Here is a 23,116-nt window from a genome sequence, read left to right as displayed (position 1 = left end):
TTTCTAATCCTCTAGGAAATATGTGGCTACAATGTGTGTAAATGTGCATATGGCAAGTGGAGTATAAAACAGATGTTAAACTGAGGACTGAAAATAGAAGGAAAGTATCAGGATAGCATCTTCAATCCCCTGTACTTTAATAATCATCCACTCTAGAAAGAAGCTTCTTTAAATTAGTGGACCATAACAATGCTTTTGGAGACCAAAGGAGGCTGATTGGATAATCAGATTCCGTGGCCTAATGGAGACGATGAATTCCCAAGTCCAACCTTGCAAAAATATCCACTTGAGTTTATTGGAGAAAGCTTTATGCCAATGCTTAATGAGAGCCAAGCTCGCATGAATAATTATGTTTACTTAATGTTCTCATTAAAGAAAAGAATGAATTATCATTCTTTTAGTCAGGAATTAAAAAAAAATCTCCCTCCATCATTACCATTAACTTGATCTTTTTATGCTTAATAAATCCATTTAAGTTCTTTCAAGTCATAGAAGGAATCAGCCATTTTAAACAAAGAAACAAACAAAAAAACCACTCACTTTTCCTTTGAGGAAACAAACAAACAAAGAAAGAAACAAAAAAACAACTCCTCCCCCAAACCCTGAAGTTTTCTTTAAAAGCTCTACATTCAGTAGAGGTTTGAGGGGCAACAGTTTGGTATCACATTTCTTATTCCTCACTTCCTCATGCTTTCAGATGTGAAAACCTGATTACAAGGACAGAAAATTGATTGTTTGTTTAATTCTTACACCAAAGTATTAATATTGCCTGAAAAGGAATAAAACTCACAGCCTGTGGGTTTTATGACCATACAATTAAAGGGTTTGGAGTCATGCATTCCAGGTTCTTGGGTGCTGGTGACATTTATGTCAGCCCTGTACTCTAAAAACTTCATGACACTATATTTTAAAATGTGCAGAAGGAGTTTTGTGACCTTGTGGGTATAATTCTAGTTTCTCCAAAGTGCAGTCATGAACTTTATACATCTCATGCAGAACAGTCATGAGAAGACTCTAAATGGTGGCAATGTGACTTGCTGACTTAGGGTATCGAGCAGAGATGAGTTTCTTGAGTTTTCTTTGTGCTCTATAGCTCCCACATTTTGAGCTAAACATGCTAATGTACTCAGATCTGCCATCAAATGGAGACACAGAGCCCAGGCCAAAAAAAAAAAAAAAAAAAAAATGCCCATTATCCCATAAAGCATATGAATGTTGACTTTTTTAAAAAGAAAAACAAGACTGCTTTATTGTCATTATCAACAGACCAGGCATAATTTGGAATGGATGCTGATGCTGATACAACACCCTGCATCAAAGCAAATTAGACTCTCAAGTGGTTCTAATGACATGATACTGAGTAAGTTAGGCTTTTGGTGCTTCTCGAGGCTCAAACCTCTCCCTCACTTCATGTTCTTGACAAAGTCCTCATGTTTCTTGATGGAAGCTCTCAGCTCAGGGATGGCCTTGGCAATCATTTTCTCCTCAAAAGAAGATTTTGCCAATGGGCAGGTTATTCTTCGGGTCCTTTTTCCTCAACAGCAAAGGTGTAGAGAAATAAGTGTACATTTTTTAGATTGAACAAAAGAACACTCAACAACTCCTTCCCATTCATGGTGTCCACGAAGGAGAAGACAAAGCAGGCTCCAGCCTAAACCATGGACAGAACGGCAGAACCTGCTGCAGCCTTGGCCTTCATGACTTCTGTGCCAGCCTCCTAGATCCTCTAGGTGAATGTATCCAGCTGTCTTGGGGACAGTCAACCTTGGGGTTACACTGAGAGATCAGGGGAATGATCATATGCCCAGTGTGGCCAATGACAGGCATGTTGACGGAAGCTGGATCCAAACTCTGCCGCAAATGAGTTCACTCTGACAATATCAAGGGTTATCATACCTAAGATCTCTTTAGGGCTGTACATGCCATGCTTCTTGAAAACTGCTGTGACAGGGATGGTGAATTAACTAGGTTGGCAATGATGCAAATCATGGCTTCAGAGCAGTGCTGGGTCAACCCGTCTCATTCCTGGCTTCCTGGCAACTCTGGCTGGGATGACCACTACATCACAACCTTTTAGACAATTTGGCAGCTGCTCAGGTCAGAAATAGCTTTCGCATTTGCTATGGTCTCCATGTGACTCAGATCTGCTGCCTCACCAGTTGCGTGAGCAATATGGTAGCAGATAAGGCGGCTCACTAGGGACTGTTCTTCAAGAGGAGTGAAATGGGTTGCCCAAAGCCCTCAGAAAACCCAGTACAGCTACTTTAACATTGGTCTGGGGCGAGCGCTGAAGCTGCTACAGAGACCTGCACCCGCAGTATGGATCAGAGAGGACAGTAAGGTTGGGCCTGGCGGAGCTCAGACCTACAGGCACAAGAGCTAAGAGGAGACAAGTGATTCCACGGACTTCCACTCTGTATTTAGATCTTTGAAAAGGCAAATAAGTACCTTTCAGAATGAAAAGCCATAGAAATATTTCTGTGAAAGACTTAGGACATCCACTTGAAAGATAATGTCCAGCTAGAATAACACCAATCATCATTTGCTTTGAACAGATAAAAACCTAATTTCCTGAGGATAGTGACTAAACTATTTTCTTTGCAAAGATATGAGGTGCTCAGTTCCTTATCATACTCACAATTAGTAAACCCATAATGTCATATTGTCATCCTAATTATCAGGTGAATTTAAAGGGAACTGTGAGAGAAAATTCAAGTCTTCTTCAAGGATAAATCAGCTGGAAAACACAAAGCTTATGAAGATTAAGTTCTATAAATGAGGAAAGGTTCTTTATGTGTTCATAATCTCTTTAGTGGATTTCTTGTGATTGGCAACACATTCTGGTTTACTGTTGATTCAATGATAAGACCGCTTCATTTTTCTTCCACTTTTTGTCCATTTTATAAAGTAAGCATACAAATTTTAATTATAATTACCTAAGATCACAAATATAGTATAATTTCAAATATCAGGAAACATATAATTCTGAATTAAGACTATCAAATCATAGAAATATAAAGGAACACACCAAGAGAAATGAATAAATTTTTGAAGAAGACACAATTACATAACGTTTCAATATATATACATACCTCTACACAAACAAAACTTTGCCATGGATGAATACAAATGTCTTTCAGCCTCTGACCTCTTCGCTAGTAATTCAAATAAATCTTGCTTGAATATATATATATATATATATATATATATATATATATATATATGCTATCTAATGTATACAAATAAGTGGTATATTTGGTGTTATACCTCGTATGGAAGTAAAGGAAGGAATCTGGGGCCAGGAAGTGTAAGATATTGATTCTTTCCCATCTTCTCATAAAATATCCCATGATGGTATCTGATTTACCTGTACTGCATGGCCTCAGTTTCTCTATTATCTATGGAATGTGACATTAGGTAAATGAGTCACACACTTCTTTATACTCTAGAATTCTTCACAGATATTTAGATATGTATCAGAGACTATGTAATATATTCAAAGCTGATAATATTCATAATAAGTACATTTATGATGAGGTTATAAAATAGAATATGTTATGAAAATGCATTTCCAAGTTTTATAAAGATATTACTTTTCAATTCTTAAATTGTATTTTTATTTACATGTATGTATATACACTCCCAAGTGTCTGTGTGTGCACTTTGCCCTTTTGCATGTGTCTGTGCCATCCAGAGGAAGCTATCAAATGACCTGGAACTAGAGTTACAGGTGGTGATGAGCTACCTGATAAGAGTGCTACAAACTAATTCTGGGCCCTTTGCAATGTTCTCAACTGCTGAGTCATCCTTTAGGCTTCTAAGTAACTATTTCTTTAGTGGGATGGACATTAGAAACCATAAGTAACTGTGGTAATTTGAAGATGTTTGGCTCACGGGAAGTGGCACTATTTAGAGGTACGTGTGGGCTTGTAAGTGTAAGTCAACTGTGAGCTTGGGCTTTGAGGTCCTATGCTTAGGCTCCTAGCTGCCTGTGGAAGAGAGTCTCTCTTGGTTGCCTTTATTGTTCTTATGATGTTTTGGTGGGGAATGTGGCTGCTTTTTGCCCTCTTCTGTGGAGTCTGCTTGAGGCTAAGATGAAGAAGGTTCACTCTTATGAAGAGTGTTTTGATCAAGCATAGGAAGCTTAGAAAGAAAAATTACAAAATGTATGGTTCAAGTAATAAAGGGACACCAGGAAGTAGAATAGAGCAAATCCTGTGTTCAAGGATAATCAATGAAATTAAAGGAGTAGTGACCTCAGGGCAATATCTTACCCAGCTAATCATCTTATTATTTATGTGTTTGCAGTTCAACAAGGAATAGTTATATCATGTTAGGATCTTTTACTTTCTGGTTATTGCTTCATTTGGACTTTTAATCTGAAATTAACTACAACCTAGAAATGAAGGGCACACCAGTGATCCAGATCTTGAGCTTGCAAGACACAGGCTTTTGATCCATATCTTGCAGCATGGTGTCCATGAAAAACTTAAATCCAGGCATAGTGGTACATGCCTCTAATTCTGGGAGACAGAGACAAACAGATCTCTGAGTTTAGAGCCAGCCAGGTACAGAAAAAAAATCACAAGTAAAGAAAGGCTTATGTCCAGGCATAGTGGACTATGCTTTTTAATCCCCGCATTCAGGGGACAGAGGAATGCAGATCTTTGAGTTCAAGGTCAGTTTACAAAGCAAGTTCCAGGACCCCCAAATGAAGGATGTAATAAAACAAGTGGGGCCATATTTTATTTCCAGCTAGCAGCACAACTGACTCAGTAGCTTTGGCCATGTAGCTCTAGCTTTATAGACAAGAATAGAATGTGTTAGATGATTAACAAAAGTAGCTGTCATACCTTCTTGTGTCAAAGCCATTGCAGAAACAGTGGTGCTAGCAATTAATGGGATTAAAGCTCTTATACCAGCAATAATTAAGCCAACTACCCTCTTGCTTCTGTTTAAAGCCTAATTTACTTCCTCAAGCACTTTCAAGCTTTTTTCAGAGAATCATGTGTTGAGTATACAAGAGAATTTACATAGATGTTTGGAACAATGGACTGATGCTCTATATCCTATTCAAATTATCAGAAGGATATTCAGGGTTTAAGAATTAGGAGCCATCTTGAGTGTCATGACAAAAATCATTGAGTGGTGTAACATCCAAAATTTACACTTATAGTCATTATAATTAGAAAAAAGTTTAAAGATACCTGTAGGGTATTTGGCATAATTCTAACACCTCTCTGGATGTTTTAACTATGCATAATGGGATTATGAATTTAAAGAATGCTGATCTGTTGAGATTTGATGCTGCAGATAATGCTGATACAATTATCCAAGGCTTCAGGTCAGTATTTCCATTTTGGTTAAACCTCAAGAATGGCATATATAGCTTGATTAGGCTAGCCCCTTTTGTCCTGGGAATACTTTTATTCTTGTCCATTGTGTTAAATCTTGTCTCTACATCAACAGGTTGGCAGCCAAAGTACATGAAAATGGATCCCCAGATGGAGCTATTAATTTAACAGGCTGGCAAGCCAAGGGAAGGTAAGATTCTGCACAGAGCCTTACCAACCTAAGACAGAAGTGCATTGCTTTTGATAATGCATATTCCATGATGGGTAAGGAAGGCATTCTTGTCAGAACAACCTAAGACAGACTCAGTCTAGTTTATGTAATAAAAAGGGGGGAGATGTGGAGAGCTTTGGAGGCTGGCTGGCAGAAATCTGACATTGGCCAAGGACAAGGAAATGGACTGCAGGCAGGAATCTGACATTAGCTAGAACAAAGAAGTAATTACACAAGTAATTACACACAGGAATATAAATCTTAAGCTAGAATAAAGAAATAGGCTTCAGGCATGAAAATGACTTTGTGCTAGGACAGGGAAGTAGGCTCAAATATTTTGGTCATTCTGATAAATAGTGTCACAGGAGTGATCCCGGGACTCTGTTTATTGTCCTGTGTGTTCTTTGACCATCTGCGATTATTATCTTGTTTGTTCCTTGACTATTTGCATCTATTATATCGTTAGTTCCTCAACCTACAACTGACCTTAATACTTGCATGTAATTTAAATGGTATAAACGCAAAAAAGGAGGACTAGGGATGGAATAGGGGATTAATGGGGCAGGGGGGATGAAAAAAAGGGATAATATCTGAAATGTAAATAAATAAGATATTGAATAAAATGTAAAAAAGAAAAAGGAATAGAAAGTGTTACTCTAACAATTGGTGTTGGTTAGCTAGAATAAAAAATTAGTAGTGATTAAGAAGAGACCAGCATCGCTGAGAGAAAATCCTCTGGGAAGTATTTGCAGAGCCTGAAGAAGCTGTGAGAGGCCAGCAAAGGTATTGGTGAATGTGCATCCTCAGTTACAGCTAACACCACAAGACTAAAGTGATCATGTAAAGATGTTGAGAGTTGGCACTATAAAGATTGCCTGTGAGAGACTATTGGTGAAACCTAGTTGTAGAGGAAGATCCAAATGTATTAGATGCCAGGACAATGGGATGACCACCAAGAACAGCAACAGCAGTGGAGTGGAGTGAAATAGAGCCTACAGAACTACAGAGGATACAGCTGGAGAAATGACCCAAGCCCTTTGGAGGAACCTAGAAGATCATGTTTGGATTCCAGACAGTAGAGCAGGAAGCTATGAAGTTGAAATTGCCTTGAAGTCCCCAAGAAATTAGAGGCGTCAGAGCTGTAGGATACTTGATAAGAAAAACTGCTAATAAGAAGTGGAACAAGCCCAAGAAAGAATTGTGTTGCACTCAACAGAGCTGAAAGAAGTTAGGAATCAGACATAGAGATGCAGAGTTTGGAATTTGCCAAGCTGGTTTTTATTTTCTTTGTTTGTTTTGCTTTGGTCCAGCATTTACTCATTATGACAATTTGGAACATATCCTGTGCTATGATATGTTGGACGTATTCAATCTGCTTTGGATTTTATAGAGATTACAGTTAAGAAACTACATGAATCTCAGAAGAGACTTTGAACTTTGGACTTTCAACATTGTTATTGAGTATAGAGACTTTTGAAATTAGACTAAATATATTTTGCATTATGCTGTGGCTATGCATGGTCCCTGTAAACTCCTGTGTTTGAACAAGCCTATAGAGGCCGGGGAGTGGAATGTGGTGGTATGAAGATTCTTGGACCATTGAAAGGGGCATTTTTAGTGGATGTACCCTGTTGGAGGAAATGTGTCACTATTGAGATAAGCTTTGAGGTCCTATGCTCAGGTTCTGCCTAGTGGGGAAGGGAGCCTCCACTTACCTATGTGTGTAAGATAGTCTCTCCTGGTTGCTTTCAGATAACAATTTTGAATTCACAGGTCCTTCCAGTACCATGTCTACTTGCCTGTTGTCATGCTACCAGCCATGATGATAATGGTCTGAACTTTTGAAACAGTAAGCCAGCCCACTAAAATGCTTTATGTGTAAGAGTTGTCTTGGTCATGGTGCCTCTCAATAGTAATAAAATCCCTAACTAAGACAGTAACTCACAACTTTTAATATACAGTCATACTGTCTGTATCACTTTTACAATATTTGTTAAATATATTAAACTCTATTTTTAATCTTAACTTCCAATTTTACAGATGAGAATATAAATTATTTGCAGTCAGAACCATTGTTGAGAGAATTCAGCAAACCTTATTACCATTCCATATTAACTTTTAACTGACCTTGAATCATAGGTCACATTGTAATACAAACTGCAAAGAAATCAGAAGTTTTTCATGTCAAACTATATGATGTATTTACTATATCTAGTAATATATACAGAATATAAAAATAATGATCACAACAATTATTACTCTATAAAAACATGAGTGACAGTCTCCATCAATTCCTTCTTCCTAATCATCAGCGCATTAAGAACAGTAAATTTGCATGCTATAGTAAGCTGCAACAGTACAGTCTGAGAGTACTCTGTTTTCTGGGAATGTAGTTCAGCTCATGTGGAGACTAATGTGAACACATCTTAATCACAATATAAACTGGCCATTTCTTTACAGAGTGCTTTTTTTTTAATGGGATAACCTTAGATTCTTTGTACTCAAGATGAAGGAAGCATTGTGGTTTAGGCAAGGTTCTACAAGCTGCTAAGAGTAAGTAAGCACTAGAGAGCAGTTATTAACGCTAACTTCTTTATGTTTCAATGTGCTTAAAAACAAGCAAAAAGCCTTACAGTTACTATTTTCTTCAATAAACAGGTGGAAAAATAAAGAAGAGAGAAATTAATGGATGTTTTCAAGACTTTAGAGTTCAAAAAATTGATTTTCATGGGTATTAGAACAGATACACATTTCTTTTACAAGAGTAGTTTCATTCAATTCTGAAAATAGACTGTAGGATATTGACAGGTACCCAATGCGAAAGTCCATCAACAAGCATTTATTGACCATTTAACTCTGCAGGGCAGTATATAAAGTACAATGTGATGCCACAAAAGAAAAAGAAAGTATGTCCCTGGTCCTTGTAGGATTTTTTTGAAAAAAAAAACTGTCTCATAGTAATTGGTTGAGATTTTATGAAAATCTACCATTTTGTGTGAGCAAGGAAGCATGCTTACTTTATTCATGCAGTCAAGAGGTAAATCTATTTCTAAGTAATTTAAATAATTAATGATTCCTCTTACCTGTACTATACTTATTTTTTATAACTATGTGTTAGTTTCCTCCAGAAAATTAATTATGAAATTAAAAAAATACAAAACCAAACCAAAACAAACCCCTCCCCCTTTCTATGTTTCAAATGGCAGGTTTAGTTAAGATAATAAGAGTTTGCAGGCTAGGGAGATAGCTCAGTTGTTAGGAGCTAGCCAGTCTTCCATACAATCCTGGTTTGATTTTCAGCACCTACATAACAGCTCACAAGCACATATAACCCAGAAACCCATGTCCATTTTGGCTTAGTGGCCAGCAGGCATCATTCATGGATATAGAGATACACCCACAGGCAAAACATTCACACATGTAAAAATTTTAAAAATATTTAAGATAATAGTTGCTTAACTCTAATGGCCAAGAATCAAACTAACCAGCAAAGGCCTGGCCTTTTCTTATCTCCACTATGGGTTACCATGTCACCTGAAGAACCAACAACTTTGTCTGGCTTCAGATCCCAGATCCCAGTTTCAGTTACTAATTAGAGATCTAGTCAGCTGACCTCCTAATTAATTATGCAAATTATACCATAATATTTTTAAGTGTTCATTGTACTTTCTACCATACCCTTTTTGGAAATAATCTCTGACAATTATCTGAACTGGTATTTTAGTTCCTAAAATTTGTCAGAATACACAGAGTGTTTAAACTGAAATGCCATTTCCATGGTTTTATTGGAATTATTGGCAAAAACTGACATTAAAATGTATTTTAAATTTGCCCCTAATCTCTTTCTCTTTTAGCTTTTTTCTAATACATCACAATTTTCCACACATAAAAAAAGACGACTTTTAGGACTCTTGATTTATTTGCCTATAGAAAAAATTGACACATAGAAATTTATCAGAATTGCTGTGCTACTTTGGTAGACATCCTACATTACCTTGACAAATACTGTTTTTAAGTTTCCTTTCAGAATAGTTGTTAAAAACTTGATATATGCATAGCCAAAAACAATCAATGAAGTATTGTTTTAATTCATTCAGTCTTTGTGATTTTTCACACTTAGTCATTTATATTTGAGGGTTTTAATATACTGAGAACAGTTGCTTAGCAAGTATGAGGCCTTGGCTTACATCCACAGCACAAAAACAATGGAAAACTATAGCCATCATCTGTTCAGCATAAACAGTGGATGAGAGCCAGGAGGTCTCATACATATCACAATCTTGAGTGGTATATCGCTTTATATAAAAGAACCCAGCATTTTCAAATGATCTAGCATCTACAGTCCTATGTATCCTAATTGATCTACAAATTACTCACCTTTCATCACTGGAATGATCATCTGATGTAATCAATTTATGAGACATGGGTTTGTTTTGGCCTCAGTTTTGAGAACTCATCTCTTCTTGGTTACTGTTGTTGCTTTAGGTCTGTGGCCAGGCCACCCCTCAGAGTGGGTGTGTATGCTATATAGTGATCACCTCATGGACCAGTATAAAATAGGAGCTGGTGACCCACTTCATCTTTAAGCTCATGTCTTTAGGGACATAAAGAGGCTCAGGTTCTTCAATATTTTACCATGTCTATCCTTTAGAGACTCCAACTTGTAAATATATTACCACCTTTCAATAGTATGTTCTCTAGGATAAATCATTTGGGGTCATTTAGGAGACAAACTATTTTTTAAATTAATTTTTATTGGATATTTTATTTATTTACATTTCAGATGTCATTCCCTTTCCCCATTTACCCTCCCTAGAATCCCAATCACCCATCCTATCCCCCCTCCTCCTGTATGCTTTTTATACCATTTTGATTACATGCATGTATTAAGGTCAGTTCTAAGTTGAGGGTCTAGCAATACAATAGAGACAAACTATTTAATTCAACACATGTCTATGTAAAACAGCTGTCATACCATATTGTTTAGGAAACTATAAGAAACAAATATACATTTTCGTACTGATTTTTATAACACCAAGTTTTTAGATTTGGCACATGTAGAACTGTGGAGTATCAGGCTAACAGTGTAACTATTCTAAATTCTGTGTGGAATGCCTTTTATATTCTAACAGTTTATCGGTCATATCTCACTCTTTAAAGAAAGAGAACATTGGACTAAGCACCAATAACCCCCTCTGATGGGTAAGTCTGTGCTCTACAAACTTGGATCTGAATGTCTTGCATAAGATTTAAAATGTCTGTGTGTAGAGCACTTAGAAATGTGCTAAGATTTACTTATTTTATGTATGTGAGTACACTGTAGCTGTCTTCATACACACCAGAAGAGGGCGTCAGATCCCATTACAGGTTTTTGTAAACCACCATGTGGTTGCTGGGAATTGAACTCTGGTCCTTTGGAAGAGCAGTCAGTGCTCCTAACCTCTGAGCCATCTCTTCAGCCCAATATGTTTTTGTCCTGAGAATACTTTTATTCCTGTCCATCATGTTAAAGATTGTCTTTAACAACACCAACATGTTGACAGCCAAAGTGCATGATGTGAAACTAAAAATGGACCCCCAGACAGAGTTATTAATTTAACAGGCTGGCAAGCCAAGGGCAGGTAAAATTCTGCACAGAGCCTTACCAACCTAAGACAGAAATGCATTGTTTTAGAAGTGCATATTCCATGATGGGCAAGGAACCATCTTGTCAGAATGACCTAAGACAGGCTCAATCTTGTTTATGCAATAAACAACGGGGAGATGTGGAGAGCTTTGGGGGCTGCCTGGCAGGAATCTGTCATTGCCTAAGGACAAGGAAATGGGCTGCTTAGAAGGAATCTGATATTGGCCAAGGACAAGAAAATGGGCTACAGTCAGGAATCTGACATTAGGCTAGAACAAAGAACTAATTTCAGGTAGAAATCTAAATCTTATGCTAGAATAAAGAAGTAATTTCAGGCAGGAATATAAATCTTAGGCTAGAACAACAAAGTAGGCTTCAGGCATTAAAATTATTTTGGGCTAGGACAGGGAAGTAGGCTCAGATATATTGTTCATCCTAATAAGCCCTTAGAAATAGTGATCACAGGAGTGATTACAGGACTCTGTTTACTGCCTTGCTTGTTCTTTGACTATTTGTATTTATTGTCTTGCTTGTTTTTTGACTATTTGCCTAAATTGTATTTCTAGTTCCTCAACCTACACCTGACCTTAATACTTGCGTAAAATTAAAATAGTACAAACGGTACAAAAGCAAGAAGAAGTGTGCTAAAAGATTTTGCTACACTCAAGGAACACCAGAAATTGCGTTATTATCACTAGCTCAGGATATAGCACAGATACCATGCTGTCCATAGATACAGATGCTTCAGTAGAATAAATATGCAGCACTGAATTTCTCTTTACAAAGATTTACAATCGTCCTTAGTTTGGAAATTTCTTGAACTTAGTAGGTCTCCCTTCTGATCTCAGGATGACAACTTAGTGCTCTTTCTGAGACAAAAAGGAACTGTTTGCTCTTGTGTATACTTGGAACTTGTGTGGAAAAGTTTTTAATTTAATGGATTATGGGCTTTATATAGTTTAATGTATGATACAGACAGAGTAAAAACTTTTATGTATTATTCAGTATGCCTGTGAATCTATAGAAACTGCAAAATTTCATATTTATGTTCATACAGGTATAGGTGTTTATCTAAAGAAAATCTTAGGTAAGGAAATGACTAAGTTTTGTGAGTTAATGTAGAAACTCAAAGGACTGCTTCTTAGATCTTATTTTATGAGTTCTTACCTTCTACTTTATTTTCAAATTTCAATTTCTTTAAGTTCACACAGGACTCTAATGTTTGTTCCTCTCCTTTTTCCTCTAAGTGGCTGCTGGTTTTTACATGCTCATTGCAGGTTACTATCTAGGATTATAAAAGAATTTCTTACTCTGTTTAATAAATATGAATGTATCCAATGAGGCTCCACAGTTTGGAGAGAGCAGTGAACATAACAGGCAAAATCTTCTATCACTAAAGATTTTCTACCTAACATAATATGAACCCTAAATAAAAACTTAGCCTAAATATTAGGTAGTAATATAATTTCAGATAATATCATGACTTAAAATAAGAAAAAAAAACAAAGAGATATCAATGACACAACATAGTACATATATCTGAGTAGTTCTGAAACAGCACCAAAGAAAGTGATTGACATGTATGAAGAACTAAACCAACGCAGCAAACAAAAAGCAGAGTAGAAAGCTGGTTGATTTAGTCTAAATAAACAACCTGATAGTCTCATTACAGTGAAATTTAAAGTAACAGAAATATGAAAATACTATTTCTCACAAAACCTTTTAGCCTCTTTGATCTTTTGATATACTTATTCCAAGATTACATATACATACAGGAACACACACACACACACATATATATGTGTGTGTGTGTGTATTACACAGATAAACATACTTGTATATGTATGTAATAGAGCATTATAAATTATAAAGTTATAATTAAAAATTATTAAAATTAAATTAAAATTAAAAAGTTTTCATGTGTATTTGTGGGGGATGGGTATAATATGTATTCCTGTAGGTGTAAAAGTCAACTCCATGTATGTTGGTCTATTGAGGTTTATAACAAATCCATTACTAAATTATTTCTCCATCTCATTACATTTTCTGCATTATTTGATTTTACTTCATTTTTCTTCTAATTCCATCATAATTTTTCATAAAAAATAATTGCTAACTTTCACATTTCATTTTACTGTAAATACATATCCTTTACATAATTTCCTACTTTACATATCTCTTTGGTTGTTTTTTGTTTTAGCTTTAAACATACCTTTTGTAATAAAAATAAATAATTTCTTAGCTTCTTTTCTGAGGTAATTTTCTATCTTGGATGTTGAGTTTTATTTCTTGTATGCAGCAGAAGGATTGATCTGTTTTTGCATCCATTCTATTAGCTTCTCTTTGGTTGTTTTTTGTTTTAGCTTTAAACATACCTTTTGTAATAAAAATAAATAATTTCTTAGCTTCTTTTCTGAGGTAATTTTCTATCTTGGATGTTGAGTTTTATTTCTTGTATGCAGCAGAAGGATTGATCTGTTTTTGCATCCATTCTATTAGCTTGTCTTCTTCTCCTTCCTTCTCCTCCTCCTCCTCCTCCTCCTCCTCCTCCTCCTCCTCCTCCTCCTCCTCCTTCTCCTTCTTCTCTCTCCGTCTCCGTCTCCTTCTCTGTCTCCTTCTCCGTCTCCTTCTCCTTCTCTCTCCGTCCCCTTCCCCTTCCCCTTCCCCTTCCCCTTCCCCTTCCCCTTCCCCTTCCCCTTCCCCTTCCCCTTCCCCTTCCCCTTCCCCTTCCCCTTCCCCTTCCCCTTCTCCGTCTCCTTCCCCTTCCTTCCCCTTCCCCTTCTTCCCCTTCCCCTTCCCCTTCCCCTTCCCCTTCCCCTTCTTCCCCTTCCCCTTCTTCCCCTTCCCCTTCTTCCCCTTCCCCTTCTTCCCCTTCCCCTTCCCCTTCCCCTTCCCCTTCCCCTTCTTCCCCTTCCCCTTCCCCTTCCCCTTCCCCTTCCCCTTCTTCCCCTTCTTCCCCTTCCCCTTCCCCTTCCCCTTCCTCCCCTTCCCCTTCTTCCCCTTCCCCTTCTTCCCCTTCCCCTTCTTCCCCTTCCCCTTCCCCTTCTTCCCCTTCCCCTTCTTCCCCTGCCCCTTCTTCCCCTTCCCCTTCTTGCCGTTCACCTTTGCCCTCCCCCTTCCCCTTCCCCTTCCTTCCCCTTACCCTTCCCCTTCCTTCCCCTTCCCCTTCCCCTTCTTCCCCTTCCCCTTCCCCTTCCCCTTCCCCTTCCCCTTCCCCTTCCCCTTCCCCTTCCCCTTCTTCCCCTTCCCCTTCCCCTTCCCCTTCCCCTTCCCCTTCCCCTTCCCCTTCCCCCTCCCCCTCCCCCTCCCCCTCCCCCTCTTCTTCTTCTTCTTCTTCTTCTTCTTCTTCTTCTTCTTCTTCTTCTTCTTCTTCTTCTTCTTCTTCTTCTTCTTCTTCTTTCTTTTAACAGAAATGCAGCTTTAAAGACATCTATGGATCCAGCTTATTTCCAGCCACTTTAAGGGGTAGAAAATATTTCTTAGCCTATGTGTTGAGTGGGATACTATTAACACATGGCACTCATAATGTGTGTACTTTCCAAGTTCTACCAAATGAAGTATTAGGGGTTAACTGTGGATATCTGGACACAAGACTCCTGAACCTGGTATTCTCAGTGACAGCAGTTTCACAATCATAGTCCTTGTTTAACAGCATTAGCAACAGGCTTCTTCTGTGGAGTGGGGCCTTCTTCCTCCTTTGGAATTCTGAGGTAAACTCTGACCCAAGTCTGTCAGAATCTCTGCATCCTGGAATTCTTGATGAGACATTGATCCTTGCACTTTTCTCCTGTTAATAAATGCTTTTCAAGTACTTCCTTAAGATGTGTTCCACCCTCACAGTGGCCAGGCTACTTGGCTGCAGTCCATCTAAGCCTCAGGACATCAGCAAGGCCAAGCTGTTCAGTGTCAAGAGGGAGAAGTCTGAGCTTTTCGGTGGAGCTTTTCTGTCAAAAGAATCAGAAGCTCTCTGAAATGTTACCCAAGGAGACATGCAGAAGCTGAAGGTAACTGAGACAGGGGCCTTTTGGGCTCTCTCCCTACTATGTGAGTCAGGATTTTTTGGAAATAGTTGATTGTGTAATATTGCCTGGCCAGAGGCATCCTCAATAACCTAAGCTTTTGGATTTGTAGTGAAACTCTGAATGTCTCATGTCATCACTCATGCTAAAAGCAACACGTTGACTTATGTTCCTAGAGGTAGGAATGTGCAGATTTGTTAGTGTTCCTGATCTTTATCATGGCAGAGGAACATTGCACATCTCCTTGAATAGATTGTTGGTCATTTACAGCAGATGAAGATCCTACTGAGAGGGCAAGTGTTTCCCAGAGCATTAGTGGTCTAGCTCAGACTTTCTGATAGAAGCCAGAGCCTGACTTTCACTCATTTGACACTTGCTCCAAACTGTTCACTGCGTGCAAGACCCAGGAACAGGCATGGCTTCATGGCACTGTGACAGATTTACTCCACTAAGGGAAGGCTAGTAGTAGGAACATATCCTGAAAAGTTGACCAGTTGCTAACCTTTCATAGAGGGAAGGGCTTCACAACTAGAAAAGGACCTGGCCTTCCCTTTGAAGTCTATACATTGTCCTTTCTGAGACAGAAAGTTCCATTTTGGAAGTTGGAAAGCTCATGTTTTTACATACTGAACCAGATATGTGGCTCAGTGGCAGCAGCATTAGCAACATCTACAGTTGAAAGTTAGAAAGTTCCAGAAGTTCAGCCTTTACTGATACAGCAGGTCCAGACTTTCTGTTCAGTGTCTTCAACAGCCACAAACAGTGAAGAACCTCGGTGCACAGCTTCTGGATTTGGCTCTAGCCTGAGTTGTTACTGTCATTGAAGCTTCATGACACTTGACTGCTTTACTGAAGGTCAGAGTCATAGCTGGAGACATCACACCACCTTTGTCTTTGTGACTGTCCTGGACTCTGTCAGAGTATCAGCTCCTGAGTACAGCTTGTCCATCACATTAATGATCCTGGGATCCAGCACCAAGTGAGGGCCTTGCACACCAGTATTCTTATTGAATATTAACTGACAAAAGTACAGATCACACCACTGCACAAAGGTATTCTAGAAGCTGGGGTCAGATCTCAGAGCCAATTTTCACCCTTATTCCTTGTAGGTAAGCTGGTATAGCAATTCTATTATTTAACAAAACAATCTTTCATCAAAAATTAATTAAAAGAGATGAGAATGACATATCAGTCATATTCATCAAAGCAAAAATTCCCCAAGGTGACACACATTGTACCCCACACATTAATAGTCAGAGACTTCAACACTCTGACCAATAGCCAATTCATCCAGACAGAAAATAATAATTGAACTAACAGATGTTATGACTCAAATGGACCTAATAAATATCCACATTACATTTCACCCAAACATAAAAAAATATACCTCCTTTTCAGAATATCACAAAACCTTCTCTAAAATTGGCTATACCAAAAAGCAAAGCAAGCCTCAAATGGTACAACAAAATTAAAATAACCCCTTGTATCTTATCATACCACAATGGATTTAAACTGAACTTTAGCAACAACAAAATGCTTACAAACTCATGGAAACTGAACAACTCTTTACTGAGTGACCACTGGGCTAGGGAAGAAATAAAGAAAAAAATTAAGGACTTTCTAGAATTCAGTAAAAAGGAAGGCATAACATACCCAAACTTATGGAATACAATGAAAGCAATGCTAATAGGAAAGTTTATATTACTTAGTGCCTTCATGAAGAAATTGGAGAGAGCTCAAACTACCAACTTAAAATCACTAGTAAAAGTGTTAAAACAAAAAGAAACAAATATACCCAAGAGGAATAGACAACAGGAAATAATCAAACTCATGGCTGAAATGAATACATTAGAAACAACAGAACATTACACAGTATCAATGAAACCAAGAGCCGTTTCTTTGAGTAAATCAACAAGATTGACAAACCCTTGACCAAACTAACTAAATGGAAGAGAGAGTGTATCTTACCTAAATCAACAAAATCAGAAATGAAAGGTGGGACATAGCAACAGACACCTAGAAAATCCAAAGAATCATTAGGTCTTATCTCAAAATCCTGTAAATTAGAATATCTAGATGAAATGAATAATTTTCTTGATAGATACCATTTACCAAAATTAAATCAAGATTGGGTAAATAATTTAAATAGTCCTATAAACCTGAAGGAAAAAAGAGCAATCATTAATACTCTCCCTACACCCTAGAGGGGGAGAAGCCCAGGGTCAGATAATTTTAAATAAATAAATAAATAAATAAATAAATAAATAAATAATGTTGCTGAACCTATTCATATATTTGAAAAGTTTCTTAGAATTAGTACCTGGTAGTATAATTGATCTTAATCTTAAATATTAAAATAACATAAACTCACTTTCAGTAGAATTAAAATACATTAACCCTAAAAGAAAATATTTTAAAACCCCTTTGAAAACATCTACAATTTTTCTGTATTCCTCATACTTTATATACTTACATGTTCACTTGTCTTTTAAAATAAATCTTTCAATGACCTATGAGATGTCTCAACAAGAAGAGGCATTTGTCACCACCTTGACAATTCTCAGGCCTCACATAATGGAAGGAGAGAACTTGTCAGACACTTCCTATGACACATGTGCATGTACCTACAGGTATACATATGTGTGCACACCCACACACTTATGCATGAGTACATACCTACAGGTATACTCACCAACAAATGTGAGAAATATAAAACAAAACAAAATCTTCAAAATAGCAATTCTATTCTGCAGAAGAGTCATAAGTGAGGGAGAAATGATTCTTCATGATTTAAAAAATGATTTTAGATAAAATGATCTACCAGAGACTCAGAAACAGTAAGACCACCACATATCATTACTCAGAGTTTAGGAAAAATCATTCACAGTTTCTTTACAATTAAATAACAGTAAGTGTTTCTAAAAGAAAGATGATATTTAACCAAAATTGGAGCGCCCCAATTTTGTACTTACAGTGTTATTTTGTGCTACCTGGATTTCTACTTGTCCCAGCAACCTTCTCTGATCCACCTGCTCAGTCTCAGTCCACCTATCATCTCAGAGAGCTGCTTCAGCACAGTGAGGAGTGCCATCAATAAGCTACAAGGTTTTATTAGTTTATCTGACAAATGCTGATCGCCCCTGTTGGGTTTAATTTGCTGGTCTGCTTTTGTGGTTGCTCTCATTCATCATCTGGTGACCTTTCCTTCTCTGTATTCTAGAACTTGTGTAGCATTAATCCTTCCATGTTCTTACCTTAGAGAATTAATTACTGGCACACAATTTTTATTCTTGATAATTATGGCGTTGATTAATGGCTATACCACGATCATGGGGACAGCCAACGTGTGTGACTAGAAGCCTCAGTGTAAATTTTGTTTCCTTGTCTTGCCCTGATGTGGAGAGCAGTGTGAGAAGGCAGTTTCACCCCTTTGATATAAGCAGAGTGCTGTGGTGACATGTCTTAGTTACTTTGTTTTCCTAGATACTGGAACAAAAATATAATGAACCTCATTTAGAAAAGATCCACAATCCTAAACAAAGCTCTTGTTTTCAGTGGAATGAAAATGTTTCCTTCAAAATGCATTTCTAAATAGAACTGTGTAAACAAAAACAGAGAAGAATTTCCCTTTTTCATGTTAAGAGACCAATTGCTTATTTTGTTTTCCAAGAGTGAAGACCGAAACCTAAAGAATGTAAAGCCACTGAAAGAAGGCATCTGAAATTAAATTATTCAAAGTCTTACGAGATTAAAACCAGTAACAAACCATCACTAAAAATGTTGTTTTCCTAAAAACTGTTAAACCTTCACATATACACAGCATACCTATTTATACACCTTCCCCTGACTCACACCTCTGTCCACATAAGATCTACCAATACACATACCTACTCATAAACACATCTACCAAACATTCACATACATACACTTTCCCAGATACACATCTACCCAAACACATATCTCCCCCCACACTCACCTACTACCATACACATCAACCTCTACATACACTTACCCACACATTCACCTACCCCATGTATCTACCTTCACATATATGTATCTTCACATACATCTACATAAACACATATCTCCCCATGCACATCTACCCACCATACCTACCCCCACATACATCTACACATTCACACACCTACCCACACTCACCTACCCTACCCAGACACAACTGCCTCCCCATACCTGCCCATATATACACCTACACCCTAATCATTAGCACTATGCTCTCCTCTTAATATTCACCACATCTTACTTTCTTCTGTATACTTCATTTAAAATGTCTCCTAGGACTATTTTTCCCAGTCTGCTCTGATTAACAAAATACTCACCAAGAAGCATTAGGAGAGGTTTAGAAATGAAATCAAAATTCTACAACCTAATGAAAGATGTGAGCTACAACATGGAACATCTTTTACAGATACTAGGAGTATTATATTACCTCTTCTCAGTTGTATGTTCACTGACTGAAACTATACTAAAGGTTATACAATGTGTATAAGCCTTATCTAAAAAAAATTGCTTCATCTTCTGAAACCTGAAAGCATGGTTTTGACTCTTCAATAGTGAAGTGAATATTTTATAAGTTTAGAAGCTCAAGCTTTGAGGAAAGAAAACCACAAGAAGCTTGGTCCCATGTAACCTTTCTCTTATGGGTTGATATTTATAAGTTTTGTTTTTATTTTATAATTTAAAATTTTACCCTTTCCAGAATTAGGTTGCATATGTGTGAAATGCATAGTAAGAAATGGCTTTGTTCAGGAGGTATTTTGTCAGGGTTTTGCTTACTCCATCCCTCTATTCATGCTACTAGAATCTTGATCAAGATTTCTGGATAGAAACTACATAATACCTCAACACTATAAAGACAAAACCCAGCAAAAATATATGTTATTTCTCTTTTGTAGGAGCCAGATAAGTCCTTAAACTTGGGATTTAGTCTTGACAAAATAAGTATTTGCTATAATTAACAGAAATCAGTATACATTGTTTATATACATATACATCATACACACACACACACACACACACACCTGGCTGTTTGAATCGAAAGCCTAATCATTTTATTATTTTTCCTTTCATAGATGTTACTGGGAAAAGGTCATGAATTAAGTGACCTTCATAGAAGTATTTAGAGAATTTCTCAGCTTTACAAGAGGAGACATAATGATTTTCCTTGCTAATTTTTTGGAATTTGGATTAGTGGGTCATATAATGTATACTACAAATGTTTTCCGAGAAAAGGGACAGAGAGTGCAGAAGACAGAAGAAGAGCTGGAAGGTCAGAAGAAAGGGAGGGATGTTGTATTGAATACCTTTATGCTAACTTGATACAAACTGGAGTTTTGTAGAAGTCTTACCGAAGAGGAAAAGTTAACTGAGAAAATACCCCAAACCTATTGGCCCACTGTGGACTTTCTTGATGGATTACTGATATGTGAGACCCCAGATCATTGGGGCTGGTACCACCCTTGGGCTGGTAGTTCTGGGTGCTAATAGAAAGAAGGCCAAGTAAACATTGAGTAGGCACTCAGTAAACAGAACCCTTCTAAGACCTTTGTCTGGATAAGCTCCCTCCTCCAAGTTTCTTCCCAGTATATATTTCTGCTCTGACCTCCCTCTGTAATGGAGTGTGTACTAAACTCTAAGTTACATAAACCTTTTTCTCCCTAAGTTTTTGTATATAGCAGTAGAAACCCTAAGACAGATGGAGAGGGTATGGTTGAAAGAAAGAATAAAGGGAGAGAGAAAGAGGGAGTTACAAAGAGAACTCTTTATTTCAAACCAAATGGAGCTTAGAGAGAAAGTGGTAGGAAAGAACATAGACCAACTCACAGAACCGGAGACAAGTTTTTAAGAAAGGAAAAAATAGTGAGGGGAACTCAGAAGATAACCTTGGCATACACACACATGCACACACACACACACACATGCACACACACACACACACACACACACACACACACACACACACACATCTAAAGCTCTGGAAGCTAAAAGATTTGTTCTAGTGCTTATATCCCAGTTGCTAGCCCTATGGAGCCAGACCCCGAGTTTCCATCTGTGTATCTCCTAGCATGACCACCCAGAAAATCTAAAGACTATCTCTTCTATAATTTTCAACAGGCCAATAGCAGTATTATTCTTTATGAAATATTTTATTTTTAAGAAAGAAACACTGAGCACCTGTAGGATAAAAAGTTGAGCTGTAAGTAGTTCCCACATTTATACTCGATGTACAACACCAATTTCTGAGGAGCCTCCACGCTCCACAATGTCAGAGATAATGAAAACATGAACTCTTCTAAAGAGTAGGTATATAAGTACCATACATACAAAGTCAATATAGATTATGAATAGTAATTGCCAACTTTTAATAATTCTCCCATGTGAAAGTGGCACACTAGATCCTGTGATCTTCCAAAAACATGGGTTTTGTTATGGCAAAATCATGAATTAAATAAATTTCTACCAGAATGGTGGTGGCTCAGACTTGTAACGTATCATCAAGAGGATTTGTGCAAGTTGGAAATCTACACATTCAGTTCCAAGCCAGTCAGGACAACCAATATAATTAGAATGTTTGGTTATACTGCCATGGAGAAGTTCATGCTTCCCCATGTTGTCGATGTTGTCTTTTGCCTGCAATCCCAGCTTTTCTCAGCACTTAGGAAGCTGGGTCAGGATTTGAAGTTACAAAACAAGTCCAAAGCTGCCTTCTTTGGGCCATTTTTACAAAGCTCTTCTATGTTCCATGCTATTTCATATTGTACCCTGATCTGCTAGTGAATAGTGACTTTATTTTAGAAATTTTAAGTGCAATTACAGAAAAATGTTAGCTCATTATCTAAGACACTTTGGTCAATTTTATCTACAGTGCTGTATCCAAAGTTGAACATGGACTCCTTGGAGCATAAAGTGTTTTACTATTGTACCTTGTTGCATTCATTCCTGTTAGGCTGTGGGCCTCTGTAAAGCACACAAGCTTACCAAGCATGGGGTTTTTGTTTTGGTAAACACATAAATTAAAGAAACTTCAAAAAGAGAATCTTGTAAATCTAGCCAACTTTATACGTCCAAGCTAAGCAGATTGCCTAGTTGTTCGTATTTATCACCTCTAATGAATCATATGAGAATAATAAACACCTCACCTTAGGGTAGATTTTCTGAGTCTCAAGTTTTTTGGTAGATGGTGGAAGCCTAATCTTCTATGGAGAAAACAGGAGCTGAGCAGACTAGAGTAACATCAGTACTTAATACTGAGTAGAGCTGAGTAACAGCCTCCTTGTGCCACGACTGAACATCTTGGCTCACAAATCAGAAATCTTGGTCTGAATGTTTAAAGATTTCATATTTTAGTAGGAGCAGGTGATGTGAATTTTTCAACTAGACAAAAATATCTAGAACTGTCAGTTTTAGTTACTATTAGGTACTGTTTTTTATTTCACCAAGTCTATCATTGCTTCATGATAACCTTAAGCTTTTATAACAGTACAATTCTTATTATCTAAACCCATGGTCAGTGCTATTATTGAAATCGTAAACACATGGACATATCCAAACACACATGTATCATTTAATATACAAGAGAATACTTTTCTCATATACTGAAATGTCTGTCTGGCATAGTTTTTGTTTTGTTTTATTTTCAAAATGAATACCTCTCTTCACATTTGTTTACTCAAATTACTTTAAACGACTTTGTTATTTAATTTACTTGTGTACATTGTTTCTATAATTCTTCCTCTCATTTTCCTTTCCTACCTCCTCTCCTCCAGTGGTTTCTCTTCCACTTTCAATGGATACTAATGAATGCTTCATTATCATAGCACTATAGAACTATACCAAAATAGATTAATCTGCTTAAAAATGTTTTATGTCCTTGTATAACAGCAATTTT

The 23,116-nt window shown here is 37.3% G+C and overlaps 1 protein-coding gene and 1 pseudogene across 2 annotated transcripts in view; both read right to left on the bottom strand.

Annotated features, from left to right (window-relative positions):
* The window catches only part of Lingo2 (leucine rich repeat and Ig domain containing 2), a 1,212,628-nt gene that overhangs the window by 287,404 nt on the left and 902,108 nt on the right, over positions 1 to 23,116 (bottom strand). The window lies entirely within an intron of this gene.
* On the bottom strand, positions 1,404 to 21,837 carry LOC117708792 (malate dehydrogenase, mitochondrial-like; annotated as a pseudogene).

Source organism: Arvicanthis niloticus, chromosome 5 (assembly GCF_011762505.2).
Source record: "Arvicanthis niloticus isolate mArvNil1 chromosome 5, mArvNil1.pat.X, whole genome shotgun sequence".
Taxonomy (NCBI): Eukaryota; Metazoa; Chordata; class Mammalia; order Rodentia; family Muridae; genus Arvicanthis; species Arvicanthis niloticus.
The sequence above is the reverse complement of the archived record's forward strand: the minus strand, read 5'-3'. Positions and strand labels throughout refer to the sequence as shown.